Source organism: Cervus canadensis, chromosome X, assembly GCF_019320065.1.
Source record: "Cervus canadensis isolate Bull #8, Minnesota chromosome X, ASM1932006v1, whole genome shotgun sequence".
In the NCBI taxonomy this organism is placed as follows: Eukaryota; Metazoa; Chordata; class Mammalia; order Artiodactyla; family Cervidae; genus Cervus; species Cervus canadensis.
The window spans coordinates 145,961,886-145,978,405 of NC_057419.1; the positions used below are offsets into that span (position 1 = coordinate 145,961,886).

The 16,520-nt window shown below is 41.5% G+C and overlaps 1 protein-coding gene across 4 annotated transcripts in view; it reads right to left on the bottom strand.

The window, feature by feature from the left end:
• TMLHE (trimethyllysine hydroxylase, epsilon) overlaps positions 1-9,969 on the bottom strand; it is a 61,614-nt gene extending 51,645 nt beyond the window's left edge. For 3 of the 4 annotated variants that reach the window (XM_043458890.1, XM_043458889.1, XM_043458888.1), the window contains exon 1: positions 9,827-9,959. The gene's annotated coding sequence lies outside the window, so the exon portion shown is untranslated. Of the gene's footprint in view, positions 1-9,826 lie in introns of all 4 variants that reach the window. The other variant, XM_043458891.1, reaches the window with a different exon arrangement.
• Positions 9,970-16,520: the final 6,551 nt, after the last annotated feature.

A 16,520-nucleotide genomic window follows, 5' to 3' on the forward strand; every position in this document is an offset into this window, starting at 1 on the left:
TAAGCCACCTCTCAGCCTGACTTCCTATTATTTACTTCCTTGTACTTCTTTGTTCATAATTTCCCAGACTCACTATACTTTCTAAATTTTGAGAAACTCTTGTTCATGCTATTTGTTCCTCTAAAGTGGAAGCCCTTCCTACTCTCTTCTATTCATCTTTCAAGAATCAGTGGAGATATCATCTCATCTAAGTGTTCTTCCCTAAATTCTCAGAATGAACTAGCAGCTTTCTTTAGTTCTCTCATAACAGCCTGTTTATGCCTCTGTCTTCCTTCTCAATACATTTTGTTGAAATTGTATGCCTTTCTATTATGACATTGTTAATTGGTTACACTCTGATATAAACAAAAAGAAGTCAGACACAAAAGGCCATATGCTATATGATCCCATTTACATGAACTGTCCAGAAAAGGCAAATCCAAAGAGATAAAAGGTAGATTAGTGCTTGTCTCCAGCTGGAGCAGCGGGGAGGGAGGAATTGGGGAATGACAGCTAATATGTATGCAGTTTCTTTTTGTAGGGATGTAAATGCTCTAAAATTAAATTCTGATGATTGAAAAAATTAAAAAAAGAAATTATATGTTTTTATGCTTTCCTACCAGTAAAGACCTGGATACATCTCAACAGGAGGCCTATGGGTCATTCATGTTTGTACCCTAACATCTAGCATGGTTCCTAGTACTTAGGAGAATTTCATAAACATTTGTGGACATTGGATTGAATTTTCTTCGAGGTTCACAGCATCTTTAAATCTGGTAAGGTGCCTGCTCTAAATCTTCACTTAAGTAATGAAAGTGTTGATGAGATCAAACCAAAGGTAAGGTTTGCAATAGGCCATCTTAAAGTCTTCCATTGCTTATGGTCTGTGATCAGCACTCTTTGAGTATGGTTATTAATACATAATTGTATTAATTATATAACCCACCAATATGGATTGATAATTCTTGTTCCCAAGGGTATCATAAAAGACTTGTTAAAATCTTGCTGAAATTGCATTCATTCAATGTACATGTTATAGCTGTCATATTTCCATAAACACCTCTAATAAAATTAGATCTGTGTGGAATGTCTTTGTTGATAACTTTGCAATTTTCTCAGTATTCATTTACTTGAAAATCTGTTCTAGAACCTAACCAAGGACATATTTAGCTCATTAATTAGTAGATTGAAACTTCCTCCTTCTTTGTTAGAAGTGGTAATATACTTATAAAAAATTAAGTGTTAAAGAGCCTTTCCTTATTCGTATTAATTCTTTTGATCATTGGGAATTGTTAAACAATATCAAGTTGTAACTTATCCATCCCAGTAAACATGTACTTTTTCCTTCTGAGAACGTAGTTAACATTGTTCTGTCTCTGCAACTACGTGTTTATACAAGCCCAAGGTAATTTTGTGCCTTAATCCTTCAAAATACTAATCCTTTAGGCACATGCCATCTGCTATATTCATCCTTCTTTTTGATGTTTTATACATTATTCTTTAAAAAAAAAAAAAAGCACCTATGAGGTCATTGAAAAACTTCCCCTGCAACCCGTGGCTTCCCTCATTTCTCCTTTAATAGGATAATTTGCTGTTTCGTGGTCAAAATTATGTTTTTGAGAGCTTCCCAATCTTTAGAGTCTAACGCCATCTTAATGTAAATTAAGGTCCAACAAGTATCAATCATCCAAGAGAAACTTTTGGAGAACAGCAATCGCTAGAAATTCTAGTCAAGAGTAAGCAATTACATAATAGGTCAATCTGAACCTTTGCACGGTTATTGCTAAGGAAGACACATTCCCTCCTAAAAGGCTTAAAGCCAAGAGTCCATTTAGCCCCTGTCAATTTTTCCTTTCAAATGTCTCTCAGATTTGTTCTTCTCTTTCCATTCCTATAGATGCCTTCATCAGCTCATACCTGGACTACTGCCATAGACTAGATGGTTTCCTTGCCTCCATTCTATCCATATTCCAATCCACCTTTCATACTAGTGCCAGATTAATTTTCTTAAAACACTTTCAGCATATCACTCTCCTGCCTGAGACCCAGCTCAAATGTCACCTTTGTAAAATCTTCCTAACCTCCCTAGGAAGAGTTAGGAGCTGCCTACTCAGTGTTCTCACAGCACTTTGTGCATACCCTTATGAGCTTACAACACATCCAATAATTACCTGCTAAATTACTTTTCTCTTCCATTCGCTGAGAGCTCCTAGAGGGCAGACCAAACTACTGACGCGTCTCCTGGGCCCATCTATCTTGCCCCATGCCTCACTGCCTTCACATACGTGGTTTCCTCTGCCTGCTGCATTTCTCCCTCTCACTATTCCTGCTCAGTTCATTGAACACATATTTATTGGGGGTCAACTTTGTGCCAGAAACTATTTTAGGCACTTGGGATTTATCAGGGAACAAAACTGACAAAAATGCCCGCTTTCATGGAGTTTATCTTCTAGTGGAAGGACAAAGATAAACAAAATCAATAAATATTAGAAGGCAGTCAGAGCTATGCAGCAGGATAAAGGGGTATGCTGAAGGAAGTAGGACTTTTAAACATGGTGATCAGGGTAGACTTTATTGATAAAAATGACATTTGAACAAAAAGGAATAGTTCATGACGATATAGTTCTGGTGTAAAGGAGGCCAAAGCAAAAGCTCTAAGCTGAAATTGTATCTGTCATACGTATCTGTGTCTGGGTTTAACTAGTGCAAGAATATATTGGACTGCATGAGTTAAGAGGATGCTCCTTTATATCAGGGTCTCAAAATTATATGCCCACAAGGGTTAGGCAAGAAACATAAATAGGTAAAGCAAAAGAGACAACAGGGAACTGTGGTGAGAGGAGTGAATCAAAGAATGCTTGATCTGTCCAAAAACCCTAGCCACTACTCAGCTCTAGCTAATTATTGCCAGAGACTCTTAATGTTGCCATATTTGAGAGGAGCCAGAAATGTATATTCTGTGAGAAATATCCCAATCTGTAATGTTGACAACTGCATTAGTCCAGGTCCTCTGAAAAGGAGGTGCCATGACAGGCACAGATTGTGCAAGTGGTTTATCTGGGGAAACATGTGAGAGAAAATGCAGACAGAGTCTGAGAAGTCCAGGAGAGCTGTTGCATTATGATGTAGGTCTAATCTCTGTGGGAGAGGGTAAATGCAAATCAAAACCACAATGAGATACCACCGCATATCTGTCATAATGGCTATTATCAAAAACCCAACAAGTAACAAGTATTGGCAAGGATGTAGAGAAAAGGGGACCCTCCGACACTAAACCAAAAACACTAACTTGAAAACATATATGCACCTGTGTGTTTCAATGCAGCATTATTTATTTTTTTATGATTCTGATCATTAGTTGTGACCCTCAAAAAACATTTCCATGTGAATCTAATTCATAAGCTAGAGCTATGCTTCCTAAAATCCTCCCTTCCATCTTCTCTGGTTCTCACACATCCTGCCACTGCTGTAGGGATGCTCACACTCCATGCTAAGTCGCTTCAGTCCTGTCTGACTCTGTGCAACCCTATGGACTGTAGCCCACCAGGCTCCTCTGTCCATGGGATTCTCCAGGCAAGAATACTGGAGCGGGTTGCCATGCCCTCCTCCAGGGGGATCTTCCCGGCTGAGAGATAGAACCCACGTCTCACATCACCTACACTGGAAGCAGATTCTTTACCGCTAGCACCACCTGTGCTGACCGTGGGGGTGAGCCAATACATCCATGATTCTTGGGGCTGTCTGGCAGCTGGGGACCACCAGCAGCCCACCAGGGAGGCCTGGCATGGGATATAGTAACACCTTAAACCTGTAGGAACTAGATGATGCACTGGCCGAGCCCAAAGTTCTCCAGGGAGCAGCCTTGGGAGACTCTGAACACCAACAACCCGATGCAGGCATCTGCCCCAGGGCCAGGCGGGCTCGGTGACAAAGGGAGCGGTTCTGAGCCACTTGTATTAAACCAACAGGTGGCACAGCTAAGTGCAAAACTTCACATTCCAAACTGCAGGGGACAGGAAGGGGAGTTGTTGGGTCCTTCCCCGCCCCCCCCCCCACTCTCAAGCAGGTTACAACACAGCTCTAAAGCCTGGTGGGCCGACCTGCTGGGTGACAACTTCAGAGTCTGGTGGGGGAGGACCCCGGCACCCTCTCATTAGCACTCTGTGTCTGCAAAAGGTCTGGGGAAGGAGTGAAAGCTCCCCAAGCATGCCCCCAGCCTCGACTACTCCTCTGTAACAATGGGCCCTGCTCCATCAGAAGAAACACATGTCCCTTCCCGAGCAGCAGAGTATGATCACAGCCAGTTGTTCCTGAGTCCAGGCTCGGGAGAGGAAGCCTCAGCCAGTGTCAGTTCAACCATGTGGCTCAACAGGTTGGCCGCCCACCTTGGCAGTCGGGCCCCACACTTCTGCAAAGGGAGGACCCCTGGGCCTTGGGGGAACAGGACCCCCAGACACTGATGCTGCTTATAGCTCCCTGGGTAGCCCTGGGCCCGCCCCCCACCCCCAGCCTTCCCTTCCCACCTGTTCAGCATCTGCTGACTCTGTAACCAAGCCCATTCCTTCCCCACCCTCCTTGAGGATTACACACCTGCCAGCCACGACCCCTAAGTGGGCAAAGACCTGCCCCCTAAAATATATCACCACGTCCCCTCTAGAAAACACAAATCCTGAGATCTCACCTGGTGGTCAGTGCTTAAGTCTCTGCACTCTTACTACAGGAGGCACGGGTCTGATCTGTGGTCAGGGAGAACTAAGGCAGATTTCCCAGGTGGTGAGGTAGTAAAGAATCCGTATGCCAATGCAGGAGATGCAAGATAGGGATCGATCCCTGGCTGGGGAAGATCCCCTGGAGAAGGAAATGGCCACCCATTCCAGGATTCTTGCCTGGACAATACCATGGACAGAGGAGCTTGGTGGGCTGCAGTCCATGGGGTCACAAAGAGATGGACACAACTTACCAATTGAGCACACAGGCACCGGCAACAGATCCCACCAGCTGCACAGTCCAAAAAGAAACGCCATCAAACCCCAAAGACAATAGACCTGTGACTACAGGTTGGAGGGATCAGATGGATGGGTGTGTGGTCAGGGCAAAGGGAACTGGAATGACTTTTCCCTAGGAGCCCAGGGCCAAATGCAGAACCCCCTGTTTGCTCAGCTGGGCCAGAAAGTTCTAGAGAATGCAAGAGGAAGGTCAAGAGAACCAAAGCAAGCAGGCCTCGGGGGAAAGCTCCATGGTTTCCTGGCACACTGAGGCCTTCTCAGGTGTTGGGCATCCAGTGGGGGGGTCAGAGATGGTCACTCTACTGGATTCAAAGGGTTCCCCACTCCAACCCTGCTGCTAGCGCCCACACCAGAAGTCCTCCTGGATTGCTAACAGCCAGCTCACCCACTCAGATGGGTAAGGGGCACCATTCTCTCCTGCCTGCCCTGGGGCTGCAAGGAGATGACAGGGCTCAGAGCTCAGGCCTCTGGCATATTTGCATGAGAACACAGCCTGGCCTGGAGAACTGGACTGGGGTGGCACAGGCTTTCCTCTGGGGCTGGTTGTGCTTGCACATGTGTGTGCAAGGATCTGGAGCAGCACTGTCTCGTGGAACCTCCTGCCCTGGAGGCAAGGTGGCCTCTCCGAGCTGCCCAGTGAGGTAGCTGGCATCTCCATAGTGGTGGTTCCTAAGACGTGGCTGGTGCGATGGGGGAACCGACTGTCTCCCTTGGGTTCAAGTCTGAATCACAATTGCCAGTGGCTGCCACAGCAGATGGCATGGGATGGCGCTCTTCGGTCCAGGGGACTCACCATGCCCCCCTGAGCAGGACAGATGTCTTCATCCATCACCAGCTCAGAATGCTACCCTGTCCACTCACAGAGATGACCACCGCCCGCCATGGCCCCCACATCACAAGGTGAATGGGTACCCAAGGGCCTGGCACATCTCCCCAGGGCCCCAGTGGGGTAAGGAATGGGAGTCCTGCTCTGCACCTGCACGGTGTCCAGCAAGACTTTCTCAGGGGCCAGTTGCCTGAAAAGTGGACACTGAAGGTCCTCTCTCCAAATGCCCCCAAATTCAGCATTACTTAAAATATCCAAAAGATGGAAACAACCTAAGTGTTCACTGATGGAGGAATGGACAAAGAAGATGTGATATGTATATACAATGGCATAGTACTCAGCCATAAAGAAGGATGAAATCTTACCATCTTCAATAACACTGATGGGCCAAGAGAGTAGTGTGCTGAATGAGATAAGTCAAAGAGAGAAAGAGAAATACCATATGATTTCAGGTATGTGTCAGATCTAAAAGGCAAAACAAATGAATAAATAAAACAGAAACAGGCTCATAGATACAAAGAACAAACTGGCCATTGCCGGAGAAGAGGGAAGTAATGGGGAATGAGAGAAACAGATAAGGGATCTTAAGAGGTACAAACTTCTGGATACAAAATAGATTAGCTGTGTGGGCATAATGTATACATAGGGAATATAGCCAATAACTTTATAGCATCTTTGTATGGTGATAGGTGGTAACTAGACTTATCATGGTGATAATTTCATAATGTATAGAAACATCAAATCACTATATTGCACATCTGGAAGTAATATGGTGTTGTAGGTCATACTTCACGTTAAAAATAGATGGCTTTAGACTGCCTACTTCACACCACACACACAAAATAAGTCAAAATGGATTAGAAATAAATGTAAGATTAAACTATAAAACTTTCAGAAGAACATATAGGAGAAAATCTTCATGACCTTGGATTAAGCAAAGAGTTCTTAGATACAACACAAAAAAGCACAATTTGCAAAAGAAAAATGATAACTTGAGCTTAACCAGAACTCAAAACCTTTGCTTTTCAAAAGGTATCATTAAAAAATGAAAAAACTAAAAATATTTAAACAATGAAAAGACAAGAAACAGATTGGAAAAAAATATTTTCAAATGATATACCTGATAAAGCACTTGTATCCTAAATATATTTTAAAAAAATCTTACATCTCAATAATAGGAAGGGAAATAACCTAATTGAAAAAATGGGCAAAATATTAAATAGACATTTCTTCAAAGAACATTTACAAATGGACAAGACAGATGAAAGGATGTTCAATATCTTTACATTCGGGAAATGCACATTAAAGCTAAAATATTACTTTACATCCACAAGGGCAGTTATACATTTTGTAAGAGGAAAAATGACAAAATATTGGTGAAGATGTAGAGAAATTAGAACTTTTATATGGTGCTGGTGGTGCATGTGAATGTAAACAATGTAAAATTATGTGGGTTAGTGGTTGTTAAGGGGGCTGGGATGGTAATGGGGACTAAGTGCATATGGGCAAGAGAGATGCTATTGAGGTGATAGAAATAGCTAATGTTGGATGCAGTGATGGTTGCACCACTCAATAAATTTACTAAAAATCCTTGAAGGTACACGTAAAAGGAGTCAAATTTATGGTGTGTAAATTATATCTCAATACAAAATTGTAAAAACACTTTGGGAAGGAGAGAAAAACAGAAAGTTCGTGTGTCTGATTATTCATTAGGGGTCATACATGCCTCATTGAGCTGCTGTATGTTGTTGATGTTCCTGCTGTTGCTGTGGTTATGGTAGGAGTGGAGATTTTCCCATGAGGACTGAGGGTCAAGCAAGGATTTGGGTCCTTTAATACAGTTTTGTAATTAACAGAAAAAGAAAGGGTGTCACTGGGTTGAAATTCTGATTAACAGGGGAGGAAAGAGAAGTGAGTGGGTTTACAAAAAAATATTCAGGATGCAGAAGTGGCAAGAATTTGCACTGATCAGATACTAGGACGAGGAAGAGTGAGGATGCCTCGGACTTAGTATGCTTCAAGTTGAATTCCTGTCATCCTCTCAAACTTACTGTCCTCTTGTGCTGCTCATCTCAGAGCAGATCAGCATCTTGGCACAGAAGAAGTAGTCATTGATTGTCTTCGGAGTGACAGTGTGAATGAACAGAGTAAAAATATGGCCAAAGCCTCCATGGGGTCCTGCCAAACAGCCAGTCACCCACTGCCAAACAGCTCACCCACGAGGTCGGCTCAGCAGATGTCTAGCAGAAGTTCCCTCTCACCCTATTGATCACTTGGGAGGTCATCAGGTCCCCCATCCTAAAGGACACTCGCATTCATACCAGTGGCCACTCCTTGTTTAAACCCTTTGGGTGTGGCAGAGACCAGATTTTGCCCAAAGCCTGTAAGTTGTCCTGCAAATTCTTTACATGTGGGCAATGACAGGTGCATGTACAGCCCATATGACCATGGGGAACATGTGGTGTTGTAGAGAGAGGGTCGCAATGGTGCCCAACTGGTGGATCGGTGTTCACTTTGGCTCCAAGCAGAAAGAGACTCTTCCCATCAGAAGGGGTGTATTCACCCAGGGCCTGCATCCACCCCACCCCACCTCATCCTGGCAGGCAGAAAACACAGCTGCCAGAAACACTGCAGAGAGTGAGTGATCAGTTTGGATATTTTACTGCTGTTTCCAGAGTTGACAAGCAGAGATACAGAGCTGCTTGTGGTTCCTCATACAGATACTAAAAGCAGGAAGTGATCCCTCCCAGTCCACCATTCTTCTCAGAAACAGGGGGACGTGCAAAAGACGCCCACAGACTCAACCCACCCTTTGAACATTCCCTTCATCATACTGGTTATGAGATAAAGTATAACATCTTTAAGTATCATGACAGATAAACACATTTACCTCTTGTGGTTGTGAAGATTACAGTGTTTTGCATAATATAGGGTTGCCATTATCATTGTCACCAGTTCCTTAATGAGAAGGAATTAGAGAGATAGCATCATGTCCCTCCATAGTGTTTCTAATTCTTTGCCCTTATAGTTAATGCAAAATCAAGTGTAATTTTTAATACAGTGTTTCCTGAAAATACCAAGCTAAGAGGCAACCCTAAAAGACAATTCTATGGGAATTGCATATGAAAGCATTCCTCCACATGAGAGCTCAGGTCTGTCTTGCAGAGTTTGAGTATACAGTTAAGTCACCCAAATCTTTCCGGTTAGACTTTTTGCCAGACAGTGTACAATGCTCATTCAACCCATAAGGTTTTGGACAATGATTTATCATCTGGTTAAACTCTTTAATGGTAAAGCATTCAGAAGGGCATTCTTTAGAGTTAACATTCAACCAAGGCATTGAATTAATGTTGTTTCCAGTTTTCCTGGCAAGCAGTAAAGTAAGTAAGCCTCCTTGGCCTTTGCAGAATTGTTTTCGTAACAGAGAAAGATCTCTTGGCCTAACTTCCCCAATGCCCTGCCCTGCTTCTTGCTAGGTTTCCTGCTCCGGAGGGGCCGAGAAAGTGTACCATCTGGGCAGAAAACATTAGCAAGAAAGAGTCAGTGCTGCAAGGTCCTGCAGACAACCGAATTGCAGCTTCCACTGCACTGCCCAGCCAGGCGAAGCATGGAGATGGGAGGGACTCGCTGAAAGCTGGCCCCAGTCAAGGACAGACCCAGGGCGGGGAAGTCTGCTCGAGTTTGAGACTATGTCCTCTGGGCAGCAGTCCCAAAGCGAGGCTGCTGCAGCTCTGCAAGCTGTTCCCAAGCACTGGGCCCAGCAAACCACGCGCTGATCTCAGGGCTCCGGGTCGCGCAAGTGCCACCCACCGTGTGACGGAAGCCCTGCGGCAAGGCACAAGTGGCCTTCTCCTGTGCCAGGGTGAAGGTAAGTACCACCGCCCCGGGGCCTAAGCAGCCAGGGTGGGGGCGGCCACTCTCTCACTTCCCCAAGCCTGCAAGCCAGCGCCTCGGCCACGCCACTCATCGAACCCACCCAGAACACCCCTTCCCCGCTCCATGGGGCGGGACCCACCTGTGCCAGAGGTCGCGACTCCCGATTCAGCCAAGTGGACGAATCGCAAGCGAGGAGAGCCTCGGAAGGCAGCCCTGCGCCCGCCCTTTTGCTTTCGGTCGCGAAACCGCCAGCCCCTCGCTCCCCCCTCCCCCGGCGCGAGGCCCCATCCCCCGCCCGGAGGCCCCGCCCCGCTCCTTCCGGCCGGGGGGCGGGGCCTCGCGCCGAGCACGCAACGGGTGCCCGCGCGCGCTGGATTCTTGGAATCATCAGGATGGAGACGGGTCGCTGAGGTCGATTCCTAGCAGGTTGGGAACCATCAGTCGCAGACAGCAAAATAGATGGACCCATAAAACGATGCGTGTAAGACCCAGGTCGCCTTGCTTGCCTTTTCAGAACTCCGCCTCGGATGCTCCTATTTTCGGTAGTTTTATTGAAGTTCACTGAATTTACCTTCTTTCAATAGACTCCGCCGCTCTCTTGAGCTTACGTAAACACAGCACTCACTGCTGGCCTCCCACCAACTCATTGTGGTTGTTCAGGCGCTCGGTCGTGTCCGATCCTTTGCGACCCCGTGGACTGCGGCACGCCAGGCTTCCCCCCAGTTTAGTTGAGCACTTTGAATCCAAGGTCCAGGTACAGTGTTAAGTACAGTTAGCGCTAGAATGGAATGAATCATTAGGAACGCACATCTTAGGCACGCAAACAAGGAAGAACAGTATACATATGACAAAGAAGGACAAATTAAGCTCACTGAAATACTATGTTTGATGGAAATTCAGGGCAAAGGGAAAAACTGAGAGCAACAAATAACAAATCTCATGTATAGACATTGAAAATGGGAGACTGAGCAGTCTCGTAGTTATTGGGCATGCAAATTGTTACTCAAAATGGTAATAAAAAAGGAAAAGGTTTATAGAAGTCAGGACCAACAAAGGAAAAAAAAACCCTTCATACTTTTACCCTGAAATTCTTTCTGCCAAATGCTTTATCCCTAATTGTCTATTTTGAAAATGGCTACTGATTATTTTTGGCTCAATTGAGATACTGCCTCCTCTATGAATCCTTCCTTTTCTTTCCTAGATAAGTGTATATTCTGGTTTTTCATGAGTCCAATGTGACCAATGGTCTCAAGCACAGGCCTCAAGTATACCACTTATCATTCTGGATTATAGTTTCTCTGTTTGCATGCCTGTGTCCCTCCATGAGCAGGTAGCTTCTTGAAAGCTGGAAATTCATATTTTTCAAATTTATTTTCGGAGTCCCTAGCCCAGAACCTAACAAATCTTGTGTGTAGTGAATATTTGGTGAGCATTATCTAGAACCAGTGAGTAGAAAGAAGGCTATAGCTAGGATGTGAATTAATGTACAGAAGAATCACTGAATAAGGTGAGATGATAGACTCAGACTCGTGTTTACTCATGCAGCAAACATTAATGAGTGTCCACTGAACTCCAGGTGCAGTATTAACCACTGAGTGTAAGATGGTAAACAAAAACTGGAGAGAGTTCATGCCCTATGGAGTTTAAAGAGCAAATAGGAATTAGCCAGGCAAACAGGAAAAGGAACATTCCAGATGGAAGGAACAGAATGACCAAAGGTCCTGTAATAGGAAAAAGCATGACGATAGCAACTGGAGTGACAAGATTGATAAGGGCAAGTCGAAATCAAAAGGTAGAAAGTACCCAGGAAGAGGCCAGAGGTTGACAGATAAAGCCTGTTTAAAAGCTGGGGGAAAAGAAGCCATTTGCCTTAATAATAGTAACCAACATTTATTAAATTTGCCACCATAGGCCAAAGGCTGAACTAAGTGTTTATAAAATTTAAGATAGATAATATTATTATCCTTGCTTTAAGGATAAGGATATCTTTGCTTTAAGGATAAGGACACTGGGGCTCAGAGAAATTAAGCAGTTTTACAAGGATCACACAGTAGTTAAGTGTCAGGGCTGACACTGAAACCTAGGTAATCAGGCTCCATGGAAATAGTGAGAAACTTTATTTTCTTGGGCTGCAAAATCACTGCAGATGGTGACTGCAGCCATGAAATTAAAAGATGCTTGCTCCTTGGAATAAAAGCTATGACCAATCTAGACAGCATATTAAAAAACAAAGACATTACTTTGCCAACAAAGGTCTCTCTAGTCAAAGCTATGGTTTTTCCAGTAGTCATGTATGGATGTGAGAGTTGGACCATAAAGAAAGCTGAGCACCAAAGAGTTGATGCTTTTGAACTGTGGTGTTGGAGAAGACTCTTGAGAGTCCCTTAGACTGCAAGGAGATCCAACCAGTCCATCCTAAAGGAAATCAGTCCTGAATAGTCATTGGAAGGACTGATGCTGAAGCTGAAACTGCACTACTTTGGACACCTGATGGGAAGAGCCAACTCATTGGAAAAGACCCTGATGCTGGGCAAGATTGAAGGTGGGAGGAGAAGGGGACGACAGAGGCTGAGATGGTTGGATGGCATCACCAACTCAGTGGACATGAGCTTGAGCAAGCTCTGGGAGATAGTGAAGGACAGGGGAGCGCGGTGTGCTGCAGTCCATGGGGTCACAAAGAGTCAGATAAGACTGAACAAGGCGTTAGTTAGTTATGATTCTGTTATAATTGCTTAATTATTGGTTTCCCTTATTATGATATGTGTGTGTTTATGTGAAGCAGCTAATATAGTGTCTAGGACAGAGTGGGAACTTAAAGAACATTTGTTGAATGAGTGAGTTAATATCTGATTAGTAATCAATAGTTGTAAATTGCTACAAAATAAGAAAAAGAAAAACCAATGGTAATATCTGGGTCATTTTATGTTTTAACCACCCTGGCCTGCCTTCCTTTATGTTGCTAGAACTCACCAGGCTTGTTCCTTCTCTGACTCAAAAAATATAATCTGCTCATCTATTTATCTCCATTTGTACTGCTAATATTTGAGGCCAAGTGTTGGCAAATTTTTTCAAAGGGTCAGATAGTAAATATTTAGACTTTGTGGGGCACACACAATCTCTGTCTGCCACCATTCAAATCCACATTCATTGACCAAAAGCAGTCATAGGTAATATTTAGATGATGAGTGTGGATATATTCCCATTAAAATTTATTTATGAAAATAGACAGGAGGCAGAATTAGGCCTGTAGGCCCTAATTTGACAGTTGAGCTTCCCACGTGGAGCAGTGGTAAAGAATCTACCTGCAATGCAGGAGACATAGGGGATGTAGGTTCGATCCCTGGGTCAGGAAGATCTCCTGGAGGAGGAAATGGCAATCCATTCTAGTATTTTTGTCTGGGATATCCTATGGACAGAGGAGCCTGGCAGGCTACAGTCCATGAGTTTCCACAGAGTCAGACACGGCTTAGTGATTGAGCATGCACGCATGCTCTAGCCTAAATTGGGCTGTTGTATAGGAATGATGTATGGGAGCCATCATCTTTGGTCAACATCTACATCTTGGTTTTATCAGCATTTTAGTGAAGCCTTCATGCTTTCTATTGCTGTTCATAACCTTGAGAATTGTTGAAAAGTGATTCAAAGTGTGTATTGCAATTTTGAATTTTTATTCATCAAAATGATCTCTAAAAGAATCAACCACTTTGATTCTTTGAAATGAACTTCAAATCTTTGAAATTTCTAATCTTTGAAATGTTAGAAAAGAAATTTCTAATCTTTGAAAGGTTACAAAAGAAAGAAAATGAAGATTAATAATAAAAGTAACTTTTATTATGTAACTAAAAGTGATTTTAGCCAGAAAATAAATATTCTGTACATAGTGCAACATTGAATTTGGTTGAGGCTTTGGTCTATAACACTAATTCTAGTCTATATACAAAACACATGAATCCTAAAAGTTTTCAGAGTAAATCGTTTAGGCCATACAAAATTTCCCTCTTCTACTGATGGATAAAAATTGGATAAAAGCTGAAAATTATATTAATTTTGTATATGAGAATATGAACAGGATATGGACATTTCTGACTCTCATCAGGAATACGGTTCAGCACAAACTTAGTAGCCTGTACAGTAAGTTTGGTACTGTAAAGGCATTTTAGTAGTTTAAAGGCACACATGGGATTCTCCAATGAGAATGCTGGAGCAGGTTGTCATGCCCTCCCTCTCTTTTTCTCTCCCTTTCTCTACCCCTCTGCCCCTTCTGCCAAAGTTCCTTTTGTTTCTCAAGTCCATGCAACAGGAAATATGATTACTGACACCTCCCTAAATTTTCATCCTACAGGTTCAATCACTGATTGGATCATCAGGGTGATGGTAGCCTCGTAGAATGAGCTTGGGAGTGTTCCTCCCTCTACAAATGTTTGGAAGAGTTTCAGAAGCCCTCTATAAATGTCTGATAGAATTCACCTGTGAAGCCATGTGGTCCTGAACTTTTGTTTGTTGGAAGATTTTTATTCACTGTTTTTCAATTTCATTACTTGTGGTTGGTCTTTTCATACTTTATATTTCTTCCTGGTTCAGTCTTGGGAGATTGTACCTTTCTAAGAATTTTTCCATTTCTTCCCTGTTGTCCATTTCACTGGCATATAGTTGCTTGAAATAGTCTCTTGTAATCTTTTGTATTTCTGCTGTATCACTTGTAACTTCTCCTTTTTAATTTCTAATTAGATTGATTTGAACCATCTCCCTTTTTTTCTGGATGAGTCTGACAATTTGTTGTAAATCCTACAAAGTTTGCCTAGGTACTCAACTAGCACAATTGGCTATATAGTACTGTACTATAATAGGCTTATAATACTTTTCACACAAATAATATATTATTTCATTCTTTTTTTATGGCTAAGTAGTATTCCATTGTCTATGTGAAATACATGCACATCTTCTCTATCCATTCATCTGTTGATGGTGGAATATCCCTGTTCTTAAGTAATACACATTGAAATATTTAAGGGGAAAAGAGGCATGAGGTCAGTGACTTACTCTCAGATGGTTTAGAAAGTAATAATAATACCAAAGATTAAATATATACATACAAATATATCTTTGTAAATATAAATATGTACAGAAACATGTATAAATATTTACATAGAGAGAGAGGAAGAGAGAGAGGGATAAAGTAATAAAGCAAGTATTTGCAAAATGTTAACAATTAGTAAATCTGCATGAAAGATGTACCCAAGACCCTCATACTGTTTAGTTTCCTAAATGAAACTCACTTGTAAATGTAAGTTATTTCGAAGTAAAAAGTTAAAATTAAATATAATCAAGAAAAAAGTATATGAAAATATTAGTATAAAATAATGATTCTTCAAGTGTGGTACTGGACTTCTAGGTCCTTATCTATTAGAAAGTTGTTAGAAATGCAAATTCTCCCATTGCATTGATGCCACAGTGTCTGGCTCCTTGCTGAACTCAACTACCCCAGACCTATTGAATAAGAACTCTGGTGCTAGAACTCAGCAACCTGTAACAGCTCTCCAGGAATTCTGATATATGGTAAAGTTTGAAAACCACCAGAATAAAGATATCATTAGAATAAAAATGAAACCTTTCTAAATAGCAAAAGATATATCAAAAAGTAAAGTGAAGTATTTTATGTGCATAATACACACTCACATGCACACATGTATTCATAGGCCAAAATTACAAACCCTCCTCCCAAAGTTACTATTTATAATAGGAACAAAAATTACAAGGTATATTAAAATAAATCCTATAAAAGATGTAATGTTTTTAGGAAGAGAATTATAAAACTTTAGAAAAATTTAAAAGACCCAGGTGAATATAAGTTATAATATATTCATGAGGGAAGATTCATTGTTATAAACTTAGTTACTTTTTTCAAATTATTCTACACATTAAATGAAAATACAATCAAGATATCAATAGAATTTTATTCTTACAGAACTTGACATGCTGATACTAAAATTCATCTTATAATTCATGTAGAAGAGAAAATAGATAAAAAGAGTCATGAAACTTTTGAAGAGTAAGTATAAAGAACTTATATTAGTAGATAGCGAAATTTACTACAAATCCATAATAATGAAACAGTATAGTATTAAGGCACACATGAATAGACAAATAACTGATGGAGAAAATAATGAACTTATAAGCAGAACTATGTATAAATGTAATCTTATTATATGACACATAGAGAACAATAAGTCAGTAGGTGAAATGATTGACTCTTCAGTAAACGGAATTAGGATAACTGGCTCTTAGGGAAACAGATAAATGTAGATCAATACCTCACACCACTCACAGACATTTAAGAATTTAATTTCTGAGTTAAATCCTAAGAAAAAGCATATATATACACAAACACACACACACACACATATATATATATATATAGTTAAAGTGAATGGACTAGATCTATTTTTAACAATATAGATACATCAAAAAAAAAAACAAAAAAATTAAAAAAAAACAATATAGATACATCAGAAAAACATAAAATTAAGTGAAAAAAGTAACTTTTAAAAGGTGTGTCTAATGTGAAACCATTTGTATATACATGAAGTTGTATATATACATTATATATTACAGTAAGTCTCCTACATATGAATGAGTTCTGTTCTGAAATCATGTTCATAAATCCAATTTGTTTGTAAGTCCAACAAAGTTAACCTAGGTACCCAGTTAACACAATCAGCTATATAGTACTGTACTGTAATAGGTTTTTAATACTTTTCACACAAATAATACATAAACTGTAAACAAAAAAAATAAAGGGAACATTTTTAATCTACAGCACAGCACCTTGAAAA